This window comes from Octopus sinensis, linkage group LG1 (genome assembly GCF_006345805.1).
Source record: "Octopus sinensis linkage group LG1, ASM634580v1, whole genome shotgun sequence".
In the NCBI taxonomy this organism is placed as follows: Eukaryota; Metazoa; Mollusca; class Cephalopoda; order Octopoda; family Octopodidae; genus Octopus; species Octopus sinensis.
In genome coordinates, this window is record NC_042997.1 from 24,602,454 (window position 1) to 24,617,453 (window position 15,000).

Genomic DNA, 15,000 nt, shown 5'->3' on the forward strand with positions numbered 1-15,000 from the left:
GTCCCAACCGCTGCTTGACAACCAGAATAAGTGAATTTGCGTCCACGTAAATTAGCGGTTATGCAAAATGGATTGATAGAATAAGTACCTGGCTTCAAACTAAAAATATAACAGTACTGGGGTCTAATCATTCGACTGAAATTCTTTAAGGTGGTTCATCAGCGCGGCCGCTCTCTAATGACTGAAGCAGAAAGAATAGAAAAATGAAAGAATACAACTTAGACACCATTCCGGTAACTCTGTGACTATCTATTACCTGATTGAGAAATGAATAAATTAATTATTTTTTTAATTTATTCATTTATCTATCTATCTATCTATCTATCTATCTATCTATCTATCTATCTATCTATCTATCTATCTATCTATCTATCTATCTGTCTGTCTGTCTGTCTGTCTCTCTGTCTGTCTGTCTGTCTTTCTGTTCGTCTGTCTATCTATCTATCTATCTATCTATCTATCTATCTATCTATCTATCTATTTATTTATCTATCTATCTATCTGTGTATCTATCTATCTATCTATCTATATGTGTATCTATCTATCTATCTATCTATCTATCTACCTATCTATCTATTTATCTCTCTCTATATATACATATATATACATATATATGTGTCTGCATACACGCACGTAGAGACACATAAATACACGCGTAAACACACACACGCACAAACACACGCACTCACACTAACACACACACTCACATACACATATAATGTATATATGTGTATAGTGTTTGATTGTCAGTAATAAAGAGTGCTCGATACCGGAGTTAAGTTCAGTAATATCTGGTCTTGGTTGAGTCACTCCCTTCCATTTCTGGGCTTCGCCTGAAGACTCTATGCATCCGCATGGAAGTCTCAGGGTAACAAGAGACTTACTACATCAAAATAAACTCTATTAAATGCGTGTATATGTGTATGCGTATGCATGTATAGATATGTATGTGTGTGTGCTGTGCGTATATACGCATATATAAATATGTGTGCGTGCGTGTCTGTGTTGGTGCGTGTGTGTGTGCGCGTGTGTGTGTGTGTGCATGTGCACGTGTGTGTATGTGTATGTACATACATTCTTAAATATATGCGTGTATATGTGAGATGCATGCATGTACGTTCGTATGTGCTTATATAGAAATGTTTGTGTTCGTATGTATGTGTGTTTAGTTATAGAGTGCTGAAAACACTTTTATCTGATAAAGTTATTTTGTTTAAGTAGCTCTTAGATATCTCCATGTACATAAAAGTGATAATGTCATAAGTGCTCAAGAAATTGGCGCCAAACAAAATGATGCTTTCAGCTTCCACTATGTATCATACGAAATCTCTTAATGTTTGGAATATGATTCCTCTTAATTTCATAGATCAATAAGTACATTAATATATACACAAAGGACATAAGGGTAGTGACATTTTTAATCCTTCACGCCAAGCAAAAGCCTCAATCGTAGGCATAATCAAGACGTTCTAGTGCTTTAAATTTTATAGGAAACAGTATAGTACACGCTCAGTTTAGGAATGTCCTGAGTACTAAACTTAAGGGAGAAGTAGATTTATTTGACAAAGCATTTAGCACTTTTATTTAGTGGCTAGACACAAATATTGAGGAACAGCTTAGTTTTTCATGGGTTGTCTAAAACCGAGCTGATGCACAGTCTCCTAGTCCAGAAGAACAAAGCGTCAATTGTTGCTATGTTACGAGACTTGAAGACATGATGCACTACATCGATAGACTATCATCTGTGGGTTTTGGTCATGTGTTGATATATCTACATCTATATCTATCTATCTATCTATCTATCTATCTATCTATCTATCTATCTATCTATATCTATCTATCTATCTATATCTATATATATATATATATATATATATATATATATATATATATATATATACTCTTTTACTCTTTTATTCTTTTACTTGTTTCAGTCAATTGACTGCGGCCATGCTGGAGCACCGCCTTTAGTCGAGCAAATCGACCCTGGGACTTATTCTTTGTAAGCCCAGTACTTATTCTATCGGTCTCTTTTGCCGAACCGCCGAGTGACGGGGACATAAACACACCAGCATCGGTTGTCAAGCAATGCTAGGGGAACAAACACAGACACACAAACACACACACATATATATATACATATATACGACAGGCTTCTTTCAGTTTCCGTCAACCAAATCCACTCACAAGGCATAGCAGAAGACACTTGCCCAAGATGCCACGCAGTGGGACTGAACCCGGAACCATGTGGCTGGTTAGCAATCTACTTACCACACAGCCACTTCTGCGCCTATATATATATATTTGTGTGTGTATATATATATACAAATATATATATATACAAATATATATATATAATATATATATATACTCTTTTACTCTTTTATTCTTTTACTTGTTTCAGTCAATTGACTGCGGCCATGCTGGAGCACCGCCTTTAGTCGAGCAAATCGACCCTGGGACTTATTCTTTGTAAGCCCAGTACTTATTCTATCGGTCTCTTTTGCCGAACCGCCGAGTGACGGGGACATAAACACACCAGCATCGGTTGTCAAGCAATGCTAGGGGAACAAACACAGACACACAAACACACACACATATATATATACATATATACGACAGGCTTCTTTCAGTTTCCGTCAACCAAATCCACTCACAAGGCATAGCAGAAGACACTTGCCCAAGATGCCACGCAGTGGGACTGAACCCGGAACCATGTGGCTGGTTAGCAATCTACTTACCACACAGCCACTTCTGCGCCTATATATATATATTTGTGTGTGTATATATATATACAAATATATATATATACAAATATATATATATAATATATATATATACTCTTTTACTCTTTTATTCTTTTACTTGTTTCAGTCAATTGACTGCGGCCATGCTGGAGCACCGCCTTTAGTCGAGCAAATCGACCCTGGGACTTATTCTTTGTAAGCCCAGTACTTATTCTATCGGTCTCTTTTGCCGAACCGCCGAGTGACGGGGACATAAACACACCAGCATCGGTTGTCAAGCAATGCTAGGGGAACAAACACAGACACACAAACACACACACATATATATATACATATATACGACAGGCTTCTTTCAGTTTCCGTCAACCAAATCCACTCACAAGGCATAGCAGAAGACACTTGCCCAAGATGCCACGCAGTGGGACTGAACCCGGAACCATGTGGCTGGTTAGCAATCTACTTACCACACAGCCACTTCTGCGCCTATATATATATATTTGTGTGTGTATATATATATACAAATATATATATATACAAATATATATATATATATATACAATATATGCGGAGTAGGGGGGGACTTAAGAAATCAGTGTTTAAGAAAAAATATAATATATCAGTCTAAGGTGATTATTAGAGATCGTAAGTATTATTATATTGGTTCGTCTGCTACAATTTGAAAATATGGATTTTATAATCATTCTCATTCATTTAAATATAGAAGAAAAAGTAATTCTTCAAATCATAGTAAATGTATTTTGGATTTAAAGGATAAGAGCAGTATGTATTGTTTAAAGTGGTCCATAATTAGTCATGCATAATCTTACAATATTTGTACAATATATACTTCTGAATTAACTTTACTGAATTTTAATGGAAACTTTACAATAAGATGTCGCCATAAATTCAGAAAGACATGCAAATATTTCAGTTATTAATCATGATAATTTTAGTTATTAGTTACGATGATTTGAGTAAATAGATAAGTAATTGTGTAGACGTAAAGTATCTAAGATTCTATTGTTCATAAAGCAGAATTCTTATCTTTAATTTTTATTCTTTCGTTATCCAGTGACATCCCCAATAGTTGTATTCAAATTTGGCTTTTTAGATTATATTCCTGTATAGATTTCTACTTGTCATAATCTAGGATTCTTATGTTTGTATATTTACTAATAATTTTTATTATTTCATCATCAACTCACAAAAATGACTTCCTTTAAATATGTCTCTTTTTTATTTTATTTTTATTATACATTTTCTTTATCCAATGACGACATCACTATTCAGAGGCTCACACTGAATTTCACTAATTTTGGATAGACTTGATAACACTGTATTAACATATAATTTCGAGGATATTAATTTTAATTCTAACGATATTTACTTTCTCCCCCCGCTCACTCTCTCTCTCTCTTTCTCTCTCTCTATCTCTCTCTCTCTCTATATATATATATATGTGTGTGTGTGTGTGTGTGTGTGTGTGTGTGTGTATAGACACTCACACTTGTATGTATATTTAATTAATATGTATGTGTGCGAGGCAATATTTACATATCGCCTGAGGAAACACAACTAGATCGCATAATGCAGAGAAACAGTTGTATAATCAAGTGCCAGCCTTGAGAACTACGTTGCGTAGAAACAATTGTAGTGATTGAAAATAAATGTCCAGCCGTACTCATTCTTGTTGATTCCAATTTTTTTCATTTATCTATTCCCGCACAACAGAAAACGAAACTCAAACCTTGAACTACGTTTAGTATTACTACTGGAAAGCACACGGTGAAATCTGAAGGTGGACGAGCTTTATACTGTACTCTACTATGTTCTTAACAGACTATATCATAAGTATATATATATACTTAACTATGACCTGCTTTCAGGTGCTCATAAACCAAGGGCATTGAGGTTATTATCTCTTACGCCTAAAGAACACAGCCGCCCTATGAACTAGCAACACACACACACCTCGTGTATGTGTTCAACTTTATATATATATATATATATATATATATATAGGGAGAATTCACAAAAACAAAAATGACGAAGACAGGTGGTGTAGACAACAAACAGATGTATTAGTATAACGCTCGGGAAGTGAGAAAGCCTTTAACGTTTCGAGCCTACGTTCTTCCACAGAGAGGAACACAGAAAGAAACAAGGAGAGAAAATAAAGAGTGTGTAGTGGCTAGCGGAAGTTGAATACATATATGTGTGTGTGTGTGTGTATGACGGCTACCCCCTCGTTATCGAGTATGGCCATTGCACGAAGCTTAACTGTTATTGGTGCTGGGATCGAATGTGACTTTTTCGCCCAGCTAAAGATCTACAATGTCTTGTACAGAATTGGCACCTAAAACCTTTACCGGCAATAGCCACCTGTAGTTGTAACTGGGCTTCATGTACCTTTGCATGTCGTTTAAGTCCTCCTGCCGAATTGCACTCTCTCCCACATGCCTGACAGATATGATCAGTATGGTGTGTAACACCACCACCAGTGGCCAGGTTGTCACTCATCTGTCTCGCTTTATGACTACGAAGATGACTCTTGAGTCCAGCTTTACTGAGGCAGGGTCTTGCACAGACACTGAATGTCAGCACCATATGAAGACCCTTCCCATCAGGAAGTGTAACAGCGATGCCCTTCCTGACATCCCTACATACTTTCTCATGCGCAACTCGAGATTTCTCAAAAGTAGCTATCCCCTCGGCACCATCCTTCTCCACCTGCTACGATCAATAGCTATTCCCTCCCATGTGTCAGGAGAGATGCAAGCATCTCTTAAGGAAGCATCCAGCAAATCCTTATACCTCTTTTTTTGGTTTATGTGGAGATCGTTCTCCTTTAGCTAACTCTTCATAAAAGAGTTGTTCTTCAAAAAGAATACCACCAAAGCTTTTAGAGTTAGGAAGACATACTTTCTAGAGGAATATAACATGTAAAAAAATTATTGGTTAATCCTGTATTATGTTTTCCTTTCTTCTCTTTTTTTTCTGCTTAAGGCACGTGGCCATCGATTTCGGGAAAGAAGATGAGTCGATTATATAGACTCCAGTGATCAACTGGTACTTACTTAATCGAATCCGTAATGATGAAAGGCAAAGTCAACCCCGGTGGCATTTGAAATCAACGTTAGGTCGGGGAAAATGCTACTAAGCATTTATTCCGGCGCGATAACAATTTTGACAACTCACTACTCACTTGTGTCCTAATATTAATAAAGCAGTACTTCATATGAATCCAAGGAGTTTTGCAAAAGTCTCTACGAGGGGAAACTGAAAATTTCCCAACTTTTAAGATATCTCGAAAGGCCTTGTTCTAGGAGAAACATTCCGAGTTCTTTTACGTATCTCAGACAAACTGAAGAACCGCTGCAATAAGTGTGTTAATCTGAGAGGGAAATATGTTGAATAAAATCATAATTACTTTTTACTCTTTCACTTGTTTCAGTCATTTGATTGTGGCCATGCTGGAGCACCGCCTTTTCGTCGAGCAAATCGACCCTAGGACTTATTCTTTGTAAGCCTAGTACTTATTTTATCGGTCTCTCTTGCCGAACCTCTAATTTACGGGGACGTTAACACACCAGCATCAGTTGTCAAGCGATGCTGGGGGGGGGGGCAAACACAGACACACAAACATATACAGACACATACATATATATATATACATATATATGACGGGCTTCTTTCAGTTTCCGTCTACCAATTCTACTCACAAGGCTTTGGTCGGCCCGAGGCTATAGTAGAAGACACTTGCCCAAAATGCCTCGCAGTGGGACTGAACCCGGAACCAAGCGGTTGGTAAGCAAGCTACTTACCACATAGATACTCCTGCACCTATAGCTGATTAGCTGATTTTCCTGTAATTTCTTTTAAACAAAGTCAGGACCGTTGCAGCAACCACTCGTGTATCCCAATTCAGATTAAAGCATTGTTAATAATAGATTGCATGGAGACAGCATTTCATGTACATTAAGCAAGTTACTGCGTGAAAATTTGAAATCAATCACAGAAAACATTTATGAAGAATTGTGAACTAAAATATTCTTGTTTATAGAAACTGGTCATATTCTTACATTCCCAAACTACATAGTGCCGGTTTACATTTGGTTTATTTATATTCTTCAAAATCTAGTTTATTCTCCTCAATGAAAAGAAAGGAACTACTGAATAATCTAGACCTGGGTATACTCAATATGTTTTGGTCTGCTTTGATAGAAGCAGAATTGATTTGTAGTAGAACATCATCAACGTTTGAGATTGAGCAGTATAAAACTAAAAACTCATACGAAAATATGAAACTTATATAACATCGTATGTGTGATAAATAGACAGATAGATAGATAGACAGATACAAAGTGTGTGTAAGAGAAATTGACGGAGGGAGATATTGAGTGAGAAAGAGAGAGAGAGATGGAGAAAGAGGATGAGAGAAAGAAGGAGAGAGAGAGAGAGAGAGAGAGAGAGAGAGAGAGGGAGAATTTCCAGCTGTATGAGAATGAAAGAAATTTTACTTGAGCAATTCAGATTATTACATATTTAAAAACAAAACACGACGACACACCATTGAAAGAGAAGAGAAAAAATTGGATGATGAGAATAGCAACGAGCACCACATATAAATTATGTTCAGAAAAGAAACAACAAAATATATTTAAGAAGAAAAAAATAGTCGCAAATCGTGATTTGTGCAAGAACCTATATTTTTAATAGATTTTATCCTTAAATATAACAAAAGTAAAAAAAAATTATCAAAGAATTATTTCCAGTTCGTCATAATGAGTTATCTGATCCAAAATATATTTCCAAAGAATGTATTTCCATAAGAAATTGATTACAAAGACGTTGAATTGAAGATAAATATATAAAGTAAAAGATTATGATTAAACAGAATATAACGATGCTCGGCGTTAAATACACTGGTCTGCAATATAATATGAAATCTGGAAATGAAGAGACACACACAGAAATACACTTACAAACACACACACTCGTGTACATAGATACACATACATGCGTGTACACAAAAGCACACAAATAAAAAAAAATATATTCAATATGTGATATATATATATATATAACATATATACTGTGTAACATATCTATAATACACATAATGCATCTAGATATATAGCTATACATATTTATATACATATGCATGTAAGAGTTGTAGCAAAATAGATCAAAATAAATTGTATCAAAATATAACAAAATATATTTTACATATAAGCGCAGGAGTGGCTGTGTGGTAAGTAACCTGCTTACCAACCACATGGTTCCGGTTCAGTCCCACTGCGTGGCACCTTGGGCAAGTGTCTTCAACTATAGCTTCGGGCTGACCAAAGCCTTGTGAGTGGATTTGGTAGACGGAAACTGAAAGAAGCCCGTCGTATATATGGATATGTATTTATGTATGTGTGTGTATATCTTGTGTATCTGGAGGACAAACCAAATATTGCTTGACAACCGATGCCGGTGTGTTTGGGTCCCCGTAAATTAGCGGTTCAGCAAAAGAGACCGATAGAATAAGTACTAGGCTTACAAAGAATAAGTCCTGGAGTCGATTTGATTCGACTAAAGGCGGTGCTCCAGCATGGCCGCAGTCAAATGACTGAAACAAGTAAAAAAGAGTAAAGTGTATAGTGCAATCATCTGATATAGAACTCAATATGTTAGGCAGAGTGTATAAATATGTGTATATATATATATATCCAAAGCTAACAACCTACTCAGAGTCATGCTCCGGGTTGGGCTGTTCAAGACTTTGTATGTATGTATGCATGTATGTATGTATGTTAGTATGTATGTGTATATGTATATGTATGTGAGTGTATGTATGTCTGTGAATGTTTGTGTACGCTCGCGCGTGTATATATATGTATGTATTTCCTCTGTAAGCATTCATGTATGCATTTTATATGTATGAACATTCATGCATATATACCTGTTTGGGCTATGAGCATGTTACAATTTTCATTTCATTAAAATTCTATTATTTTAAAATCATAACTTTAGAATTGGCTAAACAAAGCAATAAACTGGCCCAGAATCAATAATGTCACATGTTGAAAGCATTGATAAACAATGAAGGCGGATGCGCACGCAAATATCACATACAAATACACTCACACACGCGTATATATTCGCGGGCATTCTCACTCTTTCATACACACTCGCCCACGTACACATCCACATATAATGAGCAATTCAAATTAATACGGGCATGTTTAAAACAATCTAGTAAGAAATAAAATGATTTTCACCATTCTTCGAAAGCTGTTAATTACAATATAGAAAAATATATAAGCATCATGAAAATGAAATAGATAAATGCATAAATCAATAACAAAGAACCGATCGATTATTCACTCTCCGCAACCTCGTCCGATAGTATGATAGTTCACATTTAATGAAGTTCTATCGCTCATACATTAGGAAAAGAACAGCTGCTATAAACACGGATATTTAGGTTATCTAGCCCAGAGACAAAAAAAAAAACATAATCTAAAATAACAGCTAATGAGGGAACATGATTGTTTTGTGTGCTAGAAATTGTAGCCAAATTTTCCTCAAGTCACATCTTATGGCCTGACTAAATGTATGTATGTGTGCGTGTTTGTTTTTGTGCCTCTTTGTGTAAGGGGTGCATCTAGATGTAAAACCAATGGAGATCCTATGGAATTAATATAGATGTCAACCATATGATAAATAGCTCTGCGAAAATGGCACCGCTGTATTCTCTACTTATGAAGCATGATATCTTGGTCGAAAGATTCTACAATGCAAAGGATGAAATTGAGAATGCAAATATGAAAGCTATAGTGATGTAGCATGTATAATCACACATAACGTGAAAGATTACTGGTGAAATATTTCTGTAAAACCTCGGTAAAATGCAAGGATGCGTATATGTATATATGTATGTATGTACGTATGTATATCATTATTCACTTTATTTCAAGATTTCTTGCCAATAGAGTAGGATCTGGTTTCTAACCTAGATCCAATGCTCCTTCATTGGAATGTATGTATGTGCAAATTTGTATGTTTTACGTATGTATTCTCATGCATATAGCTGCATATCTAGACATGCTCATGTATGTATGTATGTATGTATGTATGTATATGTATATAAGTACCTTTTAGTGGAGGTACAATGGCCCAGTTGTTAGGGCAGCGGACTCGCGGTCGTAGGATCGCGGTTTCGATTCCCAGACCGGGCGTTGTGAGTGTTTATTGAGCGAAAACACCTAAAGCTCCATGAGGCTCCGGCAGGGATGGTGGTGATCCCTGCTGTACTCTTTCACCCCAACTTTCTCTCACTCTTACTTCCTGTTTCTGTTGTACCTGTATTTCAAGGGGCCGGCCTTGTCATTCTCTGTTTCACGCTGAATATCCCCGAGAACTGCGTTAAGGGTACACGTGTCTGTGGAGTGCTCAGCCACTTACACGTTAATTTCACGAGCAGGCTGTTCCGCTGATCGGATCAACCGGAACCCTCATCGTCGTAACCGACGGAGTGCTTCCATCCATCCATAAGTACTTTTGGTCCTGTGTGTATGTACGAGGGCGTATGTCACGAAAAGTGAGTTTTGTAATTACGGTTTCTTCTATAACTACAGCTAGAAGAAAAACTGTGTACCCGTTGACCTGTTTTTTCCTTCTGTTCATCGTTTGTGTTGCTGTTGTTGTTGTTGTTGTTGTGTCCAGCCATGTTGTGTAGCAACTCTCTGCATAGTAAATTCGCTATGGTCCTGAATAAAAGGCGTCCTCGGTTAATTCATCAGAAGATTGACCAGTTCTTTAACAGGGCTGAAAGTTGGAGATAGTATTCAACGTATTTTCCATAAATTGACTTCCACTCGAGATACACGATCTGTCGCTTCGAGGTGATATGTGTATATGTATGTATGTGTGTATGTATGTATGTATGTATGTATGTATGTATGTACGCATGTATGTATATCTTTATTCACTTTATTTTAAGATTTCTTGCCAATAGAGTAGGACCGGTTTCTAACCTAGATCCAAGGCTCCTTCATTGGAATTTCAACATCAACAACAGGATATTTTTGTTTGTATGTATGTATGTGCAAATTTATGTTTTATGTGTGTATTCTCATGCATATAGCTGCATATCTAGACAGGCTCATGTATGTATGTATGTATGTATGTATGTATGTATGTATGTATGTATGTATGTATGTATGTATGTATGCATGTATGTATGTATGTATGTATGTATGTATGTATGTATGTATGTATGTATGTATGTATGCATGCATGTATGTATGTATGTATGTACATCATTATTCAGTTTATTTCAAGACTTGTAACATCTGAACTTGGAGTCTTATTTTTCGAATTTGCCTTATTCTTTCGCATTGTGTAAGGCCCAACTTCTAAACATTTGTATTGCAGTTTTAAGTTACGTAATCTAAAGCTGTAATAAGATTCCAACGCCACAGTCCGAGTGAAGTAACCGTAGACTTCTCAATAGTATGGTATTAATGCTTTTTCCACACATTAATTTCACTGAGATTTAAACTTTTGCGAAGATTCCAGTTCTTCTTTACCAGATGATTTTATCGTCTGCTCTCCTTGCATTTTACCGAGGTTTTACAGAAATATTTCACCAGTAATCTTTCACATTATGTGTAATTATACATGCTACATCACTATAGCTTTCATATTTGCATTCTCAATTTCATCCTTTGCATTGCAGAATCTTTCGACCAAGATATCATGCTTCATAAGTAGAGAATACAGCGGTGCCATTTCGCAGAGCTATTTATCAAATGGTTGACATCTATATTAATTCCATAAGATCTCCATTGGTTTTACATCTAGATGCACCCCTTACACCTTTGTGCATCGTGTCTCACTTCTATTTACATAGCTATCATTTTTGTGCACCCATTGTGTTACTTCCGAAATTATGACTTAAGAAATGAGATCTAATATCTTGTTTACTAGCGCGTAACAAACCGCTTCAATAGACTGAGAGATGGTTTCTTATGATCAGTATTATATCTGAAAAACAATAGCACTAAAGCAAAGGTACTGGTATATGCAAGAACAATTCAGGGCAATAACTCGGGTTAGTCCTGTTTCTAATGATATACAGTTGTGGTGGTATCAGTCCAACTTAGGAAACTACTTCCATCAGTTTTACGAATTCGTAATTGTGTTTGTGGATCACAAATCCTGGCAAAGTTGTTATCCCTTTTTCTTTTTCTTTTTTTTTACGTGAAGGACTGGGATTTGAAGTTAGCTTTGTTTAAAGGGAAAAAAACTCCATAATCTAACACTGCCCTCTCGTGTTTTATATATGTGGGACGAAAGTTATATTTTTTTCTCGTCACCTTACAAACATATAAAAAACTTCAAACCTGTAATTATATTCCTGTGGTATGTTAAACTTGTTTGCCATATAAACTACTTTAGTCTAACCGATATCGGGGTTATTTGGAAATCCGACAGGCAAAATTTAACTTAATTTATTACTTTTCTCTTTAATCATTTGCGTGTGCCTTACTTTACGAACATGTTCTTCACATTTTTTTCTGCAAAACATTTTCAGTCGTGTATTAATACCCTTTGCATGGTACATAGGTGACTAGTGTTAACCATTGGAACAATGAAGTCTTGGTTTCAACTTTGATTAGAAATATTATGTCATTGGATACAAAAGCTGCATATACATACATGCACATGCACTCACAAACACATTCATGCATATATGTGTGGGGTGGTGGTGGCAGGTGGTGAGTATATAATAGACGTGCAAAGCCCAATGTCGCACGTTAGTGAAGAACAGAATTACAGTGAAAACAATTTAAGTTACTTAGAATCACGGCGTAAAATCCAAAATCCAGATGAAAAGATTGTTTGTGATCAAAGGATTTCAGAGACATTACGTTTTTATGGCGATCAACGATGTATAACGGGATCAGTCTGAATTTAAATATCTTCCGTTAATCAATTATTTTTTAAATTAAGAAAAAAAATTACTGAACACAACTTGTTTCTTCAGTAGGATTGATATTATTCTTCGTGTTGCTGTTGTTGCTGTTATTGTCATTTTTTGTAGTTGTTGCTGTTAACCCCGCTCAACTCTGATGGACCAAAATCATAATCAAAAGAAATTCAAACTGTGAATATCTCATCTTATTTATCTGAGACTACATGAACCCCATTCCTCCTTTTTTAAGTCGTTGCAGTGTAATTTTACGAGATTTGGCTGCTATCTTTAGGAGATCAAGTGACCATATAACAGTTTCCTAGTTGTCTTCAGTAGATGTAGTGCTGTGTACAGATGAATGCAAAAGAAAGGATTCTTTCGGTGTGATAGGTGCTTCTCTGATAAGGACACTAAAGCGGAATGCTTTAAAGCTAATGTGGTCATTTTTTAAATTTGTTGTTTTTCTTTAGCCTTTAATAGCTTTTTTAAAACAATAAAATAAACGTTTAATGTAACTACGCACATTTAATTTAACCTCGACACATTGGCTACTAACGAATTCATGGATAATCTAGAAACTAAAATCAAACGCATTATAAAATCAATATATTTGAAGAGAATCTTAGGAAAAAGAGATTTAATATTTTTTAAAAGTTTGACCTAACATTTTGATAACAGAACATATAAAAGAGGACGGAGTAAAAAAAAAATGTTATCCTTGGAGAAAATATTCAATTTATTTTCTTGCAATTGCGTTTAAAGTTGTGTGCAGTCACTGTAACCCCGAGTAAGATTTGGACTAGAAGTTTAAATGTCTTTCCACTGCAAGCAACACATTAAGTATAACGCCAATGACAAGATTCTGACCTCAATATCTTTAGATATTTCGATGGAATGAAAATAGTCAACTTGGAGCAGGCAGTGGCTTTTTATTTATTTATTTGTTTATTTATTTTTTTATTAGAGATGAACAGCATGCGGTGTTTATTGTACTTATTTTTCTTGAATTGATTTATACGTAAACACATATGCGCAAAAGCAGCTGTAAAAGCTATCTGCTCCAAATACAAGAATAATGATAAATAATGATTTCCTAAGCAGGAAAAAAGCTTGAAATTTATGTATCTCTGCCCCCGGGGGAAGTTTCCTTGGTAATCACTGCTTAACCTTTGTTTATTTACTTATTCATTTATTTATTTATTTATTTATTTTTAAATGGTTAATGAAATGGTTAAGGGGTAAATTCACCCGTGGATAAGATGCTGTTCTATCATGTTAATTCTCCCATATGAACAGTTAGCTCTTTCTGACAGCGAAATCAACTAATATTATGTAGACTAAAAAGTTCTCCATCTTCAGAAATAGAGAAAAAAGTCAACTACATATATGACTATTTATTCATAAAATTAGAGCTATCTTCCACGCTTTTTTCTTTTTTTTTTTTTAGCTTGGGTATGCGGGTAATTTGGTAAAACCTCGCGAAGGTACGACTGTGTCCTTCAGAATTACGGAAAAGCTCGACTGAGCCAAGTTGCTTTTTGCATTGATGCTGCGCAGTGGAATGCAAGAAGATCAGCAGTCAGAATCCGCGAGCTCAACCAAGAGAGTAAATACAACGCATTCTTAGCGACTGCGTCCACTGTTGTGTGATCAGTCCATGAAAGACTCAATTCAAATTCATTATAAGGGAACTGGATAGCAACAGTAGCTTGCTTACCAACCACATGGTTCTGGGTTCAGTCTCACTGCGCTGCGTGGCATCTTGGGCAAATGTCTTCTACTATAGCCTCGGGCCGAGCAAAGCTTTATGAGTGGATTTGGTAGACGTAAACTGAAAGAAGATTGACTTTGACAGTGGCCATGCTGAAGCACCGCCTTTAGTCGAACAAATCGACCCCAGGACATATTCTTTGTAAGCCTACTACTTATTCTATCAGTCCCTTTTGTCGTACCGCTAAGTTACGGGGACGTAAACACACCAGCATCGGTTGCCAAGTGATGTTGGGGGACAAACACAGACACACAAATATATACACACACATACATATATATATACACACACACACACACACACATATATATATATATATATATATACGACGGGCTTCTTTCAGTTTCCGTCTACAAAATGCACTTAGAAGGCTTTGATCGGCCTGAGGCTATAGTAGAAGAAACTCGCCCAAGTTGCCACGCAGTGGGACTGAACTCGGAACCATATAGTTGTTAAGCAAGCTACTTTGCACACAGGCACTCCTACACCTATTATATGCAATATGGTTAACA